Genomic DNA, 7,692 nt, shown 5'->3' with positions numbered 1-7,692 from the left:
AACCCAAGTCACCCCTGAGGTGGATACCCCACCTCCCGCCACAAAGATTGGAACTCAAATTGAGCAAGCTATATTATGTTTTCTTGGGGAAATGAAAAACATCTTTAAGGATTGGGTCACCAGCCAAAGTCAAAGTCAAATAAATGATTAAGGCCAAGGAGGGGAGTTGGAACAAAAACAGATACAAGACTTAAATTTTTAGTTCAATGTCAAAGATAGACAAACAAACATCGATATTTTGAAAGAAGTCCAAAAATCAAAATTACCAGAGTTCACAAGTCAAGATGGGGGTTCAGTACCAGAAGCTTGGGTAATTGGTGTCAAGAGAGCACTTAGCTTTAAGGCATACTCTTCAAGGGAAAAGGCCCAAATAGTAATGAGTCTACTAAAAGGAGAAGCTTTATTACAGTGGGTAAATGAAGAAAGGAAGATGTAAGTTACTTGGGAAATGTTTGAGGAAGCCTTTAGAACCAGGTACCTATCAAAGGAACACAAACACCAACAAATAGGGGTTTTCCATGCAATGCGACATAATGGTAGATCGATCGAAGACTATGAAGCTAAATTTTATGCATTGGTCCATCATGTGGACTATATGGCAGATGATAAACGTCAATCTGAAAGATTCCTACATGGGCTCGATCCTTTGGTTCGAGTGGAAGTCACCATGTGGACACCCACCACTATGGCAGTAACCACTAGTTTAGCCAAACAAGTCCTAAGGACGATAAATATGAAAAAGAAAATGGTGGTTGATGGAAATACATAGAAGGAACCCCCCAAGGAGGGGGCAAATAGAATAGGGGGGCATCCATATGGATTCCAGGGAAAGCAAAACAATGTTGCCAAGATTGCTAGTACAAATTTTGGGTTGCCTCCAGTAGGACATAGGGGTCAACCCTACTTGAGAAGAACTAATAGTAGAGGTACAGCATTTGGTGTCCAACGATGGGGACAAAGTGAGAATTGAGGTTGAATAAAATGTTGGGAATGCAGAGGTTAACATTATAGAAGGAATTCTCTAAGGTATCAAGCAGGGATTAAAGAACAGGGACATAAATCAAAAGGAGAAAGACCATCGACCCAACATCGATTTCATGCTGCCATAAACCATCGCTAGGCCAAGCAACTAGACACAATTGTGGATTCCACATGTATGATAAGGAACATTCCTCTTTCTATGTTAATTGATCCAGGTGTCACTGATAGTTTTAATTCTCCTTTAGCACTACTTAGATTTGGATTGACAACTCATGAGAAAAGCAACTTTAAGATGGTAAAAATGGCATTAGGTGTTAGGGTCCCACCCTAACCCCCTTATTTATGTAATGGGATCAAGTCATAGTCAAGAGTCAATAAAGCCCATATTAATAATTGTAAGTGGTTAACCCGCAATTAATGACGGGACCACAGTTAGTTGCAAATGGGCCGTAGTATTAGATAGATGGTATTAATATAACCCATGGTATTGATCCTTGGTATTGCATGTATGAGTCATATATAAAGGATAGAGACTCCCTGCGAGGAGCATTGTGTCTTATTTTTGTATCGAGCTCTGCTCTATTGGAGGTTGCCCCCTCGAAGAGGCCAGTGAACATTGCTTTCTGAATAATAAAATATTTGTTGTTGTCTCTCACTATTCTATGTTCTGGGTATCTTTCCTCGCATATTCTGTGGTATCTTTTTGCAGATTAAGAGCATAACATCAGGGTCTCAACAATCAGTAGGATCATGGATAAAGGATTGCATTGTTAACATTGGGGGATATGACACTAAGATGAAACTATATAGCACGACTCTTGGGACTTATGAATTAATTGTACGAATGGATTGGCTTGAATCCCATCGGGTTGTAGTGGATTTCTATAAAAGAAATTTCTCTTCAAAAATGACCAGGGGAACCCACAGTAATCAAGGGAATTAAATGTGATGTTATGTTATGCCTCATCTAAGCCAAGAAGGTCAATAAGTGTATGTAGAAAAGATGCAATATTTATGAAGTAGAGATGGTCCATGCCAACAATAAGTCCTCTAATAAGTTGCACCTGCTACTTTTTGAATTTTCATATGTATTTCCTCCAGAGCTACCAGGCTTGCCTCATGTTCGAGAAATTGATTTTTCCATTTCCTTAAAACTAAGAAAAGAACCCATATCCAGAAAACCTTATCGAATAATTGTCCCAAAACTTAATGAGTTGAGTATACAACTTAAAGAACTACTTGATCAAGGATTAATCTGACCCAGTGTATCACCTTGGGGTATGCTAGTGATCTTTGCAAATAAAAATGATGGAACTCTTAGGTTATGTATTGATTATCGTGATCTAAACAAAGCAACCATTCAAAACAGATACCTCATGCCTCGCATAGATGACCTATTTGACCAACAAAAAGGAGCTTCAATATTTTCCAAGATAGACTTACGGCTAGGTTACCACCAATTAAGAATCAAAGAGGAAGACATACCTAAGATAGCATTCAGAACACGATATGGGCACTATAAGTTTATTGTGGTTCCATTTGGTTTTACTAATTCTCTAGCAGCATTCATGAACTTGATGAACAATGTTTTCCGTAGATACCTAGACCGTTTTGTTCAAGTGTTCTTGGATGACATCCTCATTTTTTCCTGCAATGAGAAGGAGCATCAAGAGCACTTGAGATTGGTACTTCAATGCCTTAGAGAACATAAGCTATACGGGAAATTTGCTAAGTGTTCTTTCTTTGAGAAGGAAATTCAATATCTAGGTCATACCATTAGTGGGAAAGGCATTGCAGTGGATTGCAACAAGATTGAAACTATAATGGATTGGCCTATTCCTAACAATGTCAAAGAAGTACGCAAGTTTATGTGGTTGGCAGGCTATTATAGAATATTTGTAGAAGGATTCTGATAGATATATAGTCCCATCACAAACCTCCAAAGGAAAGGGGTGAAGTTTGAATGGACAAGTTAGTGTGAGAGAGCATTTAATGAGCTAAAACAATGATTAACAACTACTCCGATATTTAAGGTGACTGTTATGAAACCAGCTCACAAAAAGATAGAAAAGAGAGATCCACGCCTTAGAATTCAGCCTCTTCGAGGGGGAAACCTCCTTTACATTACATAAATGAACAATTCTTGGATGATTCAAATGACAAAACCTCCTTTCTATATATAGGAGTCTATGGAGTCACAATATAATCCAGCCGACCTAACAATAATAATATAAAGCCACAAAAATAACAATAGAGGGATTCTATGGGCACATTAATAACAATATGGGGGTAATGGGGGCAGAACAATATAAATAAGGGGTGTAACTACAATAGTAATGGGGTAATCACTAGTATTATAGGGACCCAACATGCCCCTCTCCTTCAAAAAAGTGTTGTCCTCAACGCTTGAGTAGTTCAGGATACTTCTGCATAAAATTCTCATCCTCCCATGTGGAATCTTCAGCGGATAAGTTCTTCCACTTGATAAGGTACTCTGAAATTGATCGATTTCGTAGCTGTCGAGTTCTTGTTTCTATAACTGCTTCCGGTTCCAATATAATTTTTCCTTCCTCGTCAAGTTCTGGCAATATTGTTTGAACTGGGAGCTTGTCGCCTATAACCTTCTTTAAGCATGAAACATGGAAAACTGGGTGCAATCGAGAAGCTGCAGGAAGCTCCAATTTGTATGCCATAGTACCAATCTTTTGCAACACCTTGTACGGACCATAATACTTTGGTGATAATTTATTATCCTTCTTAGCTTGCTTGAGGGACATTTGCTTATATGGTTGTAGCCGTAGGAATACCCAATCACCTACATCAAAACTTCTTTCACTGCGATGTTGATCTGCCTGTTGTTTCATTCTATTTTGTGCCAACACGAGGTTATCCTTTAAGAGTTGGAGGACTTGTTGTTGATGTTCGATGTGATGTTCCACTACCTGAACCTTAGAATTTTCTCTTAAATATGATGTGATGGATGGTGGTTGATACCCATAAAGTGCCATAAATGGGGTCATTTTTGTTGCTGTATGGAAGGAAGTGTTATACCACCATTCAGCCAGAGGCAACCATTTGACCCATTGTGTTTGTTTATCAGATACAAAGCAACGAAGATATCCTTCCAAACATTTGTTTACTATCTCAGTTTGCCCATCAGATTGAGGATGATAAGATGAGCTATGAGCTAACTGAGTACCAAGACAAGAAAATAATTGTGTCCAAAAATTTCCAGTGAAAATGGGATCTCTGTCACTTACAATAATCTTTGGGTTTCCATGTAGCTTTTGAATTGTTTCCATAAATGCAGTAGAAACTGTACTGGCTTTAAATGGATGTGATAATGCACAAAAGTGTGCATACTTGGTAAGTCTGTCAACTACCACCATGATGACACTCTTTCCCTCAGACTTGGGTAAACCTGTGATAAAATCCATTGATACCTCCTCCCAACGTTGGCTTGGAATGGATAAAGGTTGTAATAGACCCAGTGTCTTAATTGTTTCAACTTTATTTTTTTGGCAAACCAAACATTCTGCCACAAACTTTTGAATATCTGATTTAAGGCCATCCCAAAAAAATTCCTTCTTAACCCTGTGGTAAGTTTTTAAAAATCCTGAGTGCCCTCCTAAGGGAGAAGTGTGCAATTCCATAAGAATCTTTTGTTTTAGCTGGGAATTCTTACAGAGGTATAAGCGATCTTTGTACCATAACGAATCATTTTTCCAGCTAAATGTATCAGACGTACTGGAATCTTGTTGTAGCTTTCGAATAAGTGCCCACACTTCTTTGTCATTCTTCCATTCCTCCCTTGCTTCATTTATCCAATCTGGTTGGATAATAGAAATAGCGCACAACAATGCTTCCACATCCTCATCCTTCCTTGAGAGTGCATCTGCCACCACATTTTGCTTCCCTTTTTTGTAGATGATTTCAAAGTCATAACCCAACATCTTTGTGACCCACTTTTGTTGCTCTTCAGAGGATAATCTTTGTTCTAAAAAGTATTTAAGGCTATCATGATCCGTTTTTACCTTGAAGTGTCTTCCCATTAGGTAGGGTCGCCATTTCTTAAGTGCATGGAGTATTGCCAACATTTCCTTCTCATAAATAGCTTTGCTTAAAAACTTTCCCTTGATTGGACGACTTTCAAAAGCAATGGGTCTTTCATCTTGCATTAGAATAGCACCAATTCCATTTCCTGAAGCATCACATTCCACAATAAAGGTTTTTGTGAAGTCCGGTGTAGCTAAGACCGGTGCTTGGCACATTGCCTCTTTAAGATGTTCAAAGGCCTTTGTTGCTTCCGGAGTCCATGAAAATGCATCTTTCTTCAATAATGTTGTTAGAGGTGCTGCTATTCTCCCATAATTCTTAACAAACTTGCGATAATACCCTGTCAACCCAAGAAATCCGCGCAAATGCTTTATGGATGTGGGGATTTTCCATTCCTTAATGGCTTTAATTTTGCTAGGGTCTACCTTAACTCCTTCATGAGATACAATATGACCCAAATATTCCACCTCCTGGACTCCAAAGAAACATTTGGATCTTTTGGCATATAATTGTTTCTCTTCCAATAGTTGTAGCACCCTGTCAACATGTTCAACATGATCCTTCCAAGACTTGCTGTAGATTAGTATATCATCAAAAAATACTAACACAAATTTTCTAAGGAATGGTTTGAAAATTGAATTCATCAAACCTTGAAATGTTGAAGGTGCATTAGTAAGGCCAAAAGGCATGACCAAAAATTCATAATGACCCTCATGAGTTCTAAATGCCGTTTTCGGAATGTCTTCAATCTTCATTCTGATTTGATGATATCCTGAACGAAGATCCAACTTGGTGAAGTAAATTGATCCATGCAATTCATCCAGTAATTCATCAATGACAGGAATGGGGAACTTATCTTTAATAGTGAGCTTGTTGAGCTCCCTATAATCCGGACACATGCGCCATGATCCATCCTTCTTGTGCACCAATACTATGGAGCAGAGAAAGAACTTTGACTCGGTTGAATTATACCAGCCTCTAGCATTTCTGCAACCATACGTTCAATTTCACTTTTTTGGACATAGGGATATCTGTACGGCCTGATGTTTGGAGGAACACTTCCTGGAATCAGATGAATAGCATGATCATGATCACGCATAGGTGGGAGACCTTTGGGAGTCTCAAATACCTTGGAATGATTGTCCAAGACTTTTTGGAGATCTGGAGAAATAGATGATTCTAATGTGGAAACATCTAGCGAACATAATTGTGCAATTACACCCCTTTGCTCCTTTTTTAGAAGCTTTGTCATACCATTAGAGCTGATTATCTTTCCTGGTTTCCCTGCAATACCCCTTAATTCAACTTCCTTTCCTTCCACTGAAAATTTGATGAAAAGTTCTTGAAAATTAAAAGCTATTGTACCCAAGGATTGTAGCCATTGGACTCCTAGTACAACATCAGCACCTCCCATTGGAATGGAAAGCATTGGGCTAGTCAATACATACTCTCCCATGGATAGCTTGATATTATGGCACTTTCCAGAGAAATTTATTGTTCCTCCATTTGCAATCATCACTTGACACTGGTGCTGGATATAGGAGGCAATTCAATTCTTTTGCTACCCTACAATGAATAAAATTGTGGGTGCTTTTTGAATCAATCAACACTATCACCTTTTTCTTCTTGATTTGTCCTTCTATCTTGATGGTTTGAGGAGTGGTAATTCCCGCCAATGCATTACAAGATATGGTTGGATTTATTTGTTCTTCATCTAGGCTTTGTTCCTGGAGTATATCTTCTTCTTTTGACCTTTCTTGCTCCTTTTCTTCTTCCTCTTCACAATCTATGTAGAATAATTTCTTCTCAGCACACTTATGACCTTTAGTGTATTTGCTATCACAACTATAACAAAGCCCTTTTGCTCTTTTTTCTTCCAATTGTTGTGGTGTCAACCTTATAGGTTGTGGAAGACTAGGGGCAACTGCACTTCCGTCTTTATAGTTGTGAGTGGTATGCTTCCTGGTTGCCATAATTTTTCTTTCCATTTTTCTTGCTAACCTGAATGCCTTCTCTAATGAATCAGGTTCCCAAAGTCGAACATCATGTTGGATATTATCCCTTAAAGACCCTATGAACACATCAATCCTATGCTCCTCTGGAATATCTTTTACCCTTATGTTCAATTTTTGGAACTCCTCAATGTGCTCCATTATTGAACTCTTTTGTTTGAGACTTATCAATTGGCTAAAAAAAGTGTTGCTTTTTGTATCCTCATAATGTGCTATCAATTCTTCCGTAAAAATTGCCCAAGTGATAAATTGTTTACGAGAGCAAAGCCATTGATACCATACAAATTGATTTGGTTCCAAATATAAAGTTGCCATACGTACCTTTTGTGTGTTTTGCACATTATTGAGATCAAAGAACTGCTCCATCTGTAATATCCATGTGGCGGGATCCTTGTCATCAAACTTCCTCATATCGATTTTTGGAATATGGTGGGTCTTCGATCCAACATTAGAATCTATGGAATCATGATTAACATTACTTTTGTTCACATCATGAGTTTCCTTTACAACCTTTTCACCATTAGTAAGTATCTCTTGTAGAAAATTTGTCAAATCTGTCTTCAAATCTGCCATGTCTGTCTTCAAATCTGTCTTCAAATTTGCCATGTATTTCTTCAAATCTGTCTTCAAATCTATCTTCAAA

This window comes from Pinus tabuliformis, chromosome X, assembly GCF_031772625.1.
Source record: "Pinus tabuliformis cultivar Carrire ecotype Pingquan chromosome X, CPIR1, whole genome shotgun sequence".
In the NCBI taxonomy this organism is placed as follows: domain Eukaryota; kingdom Viridiplantae; phylum Streptophyta; class Pinopsida; order Pinales; family Pinaceae; genus Pinus; species Pinus tabuliformis.
This window is presented reverse-complemented; position numbering follows the sequence as displayed.